Raw genomic sequence first — 1,332 nt, 5'->3', positions numbered from 1 at the left:
TTTAATTGATTCCATTGACGGGAGCGTCTGAGAAGCCGGTGATCAATGCGTTTGTATGTCACCTTACTTAGAAAACACAAATGCTCTTCTACATTATGTCGCTACTTCATCCCCGACTCTAAACCATAAACCCCCCAAGATTTGGAGCCCTAACATACCCCATACCCTGAAGAGCCCTAAATCATAGACAGCCCTAAACCCTAAAAGGCCCAAGACACTACAGCCCGAAATCTTAATCCCTTAACCCTAAACGTAAGCCCTAAACCCTATACCATATACCCTAAAATCTGAACCTAGACCATAAACCCTAACGCTAAACCATAACCCAAAACCCTAAACCCTAAAACCCTATATCGTCAACCACAATAGGGGAATTAAAGGCTTGCGGAATGGTAAAACGGTAGTTCGGAATTTCAGGCAGATATAAACGGATAGTGAAGGCAGACGGCAGCTGCTTTGAGTTTGCCGCCGCATTCTGCTGACGGAGTGGGCAAGTGGGAAGGTGTCTGAGTGGAAGCTGGACTCGTGGCGGAGCACTACTAACCAGTTGAATAACGTACTTACTACTGAAGGGAAGGAGGAGGGCTGCTGTGAGCACATGCTCCAGATGCCTGCCCTATAGTGGCCAGCTGCAGCTGGAAGTCGTGAAATCAAATGCGTTTGCAAAAGAGCAGCAGGATATAGTGAAAGTTGCAAAGCCAGGACAGAAAAGCCTGTGAAGGGCTGATTTCGAGCTCTACGTAGATGTTAGCGTGAGACGTTGTTGAGGCTAGCAGGAAGTGCTTGAAAAAATGCCCCTGCATTAGTTACTAGTCGCCCCATGTCCAAGGGCTTTTTACTAAACTTGAAAGTGGTATATACACATAATATAAAATGCTGGCGTGCCGGTTGTATTTTTTGTCAACAAATCTTGCAGCGGTTTAGGTAGGACGATTCGGAGACAGTGCGAAGTTTCAATAATTGAAGGAGAAGCTCGCCCCCTGAACAATCTGTGCCACAATTCGCCTACAACTGAGTAAGCATACGCAACTGTCTCAATGATACGTCACTGAAATTTCTCCTTCTAACCAGTAGCATGTTGCAGGTAGAACATATGCTACATAGGTACGACATTGCATCTACCGAACGCGTGCCATAAAACATTTTTCTCCAGCACCGTGGAGTACCTCAGCACCAGCACACAGATGCCGTCCTGCCCACCTATGAATTTAATGTTGGCTTGCTTTGCTGTCTACCTTTGTTTTACGAGGAGGCGTTTTCGTGGGCAAAAGCAACCACACCATTATTGTAGCCAGCGCCCTTGATAGATTGTCCACGATATGAAACACCTGG

Source organism: Eimeria mitis, genomic scaffold, assembly GCF_000499745.2.
Source record: "Eimeria mitis Houghton genomic scaffold, Emh_scaff1991, whole genome shotgun sequence".
NCBI lineage: Eukaryota > Apicomplexa > Conoidasida > Eucoccidiorida > Eimeriidae > Eimeria > Eimeria mitis.
Note: the sequence above shows the minus strand (reverse complement) of the source record.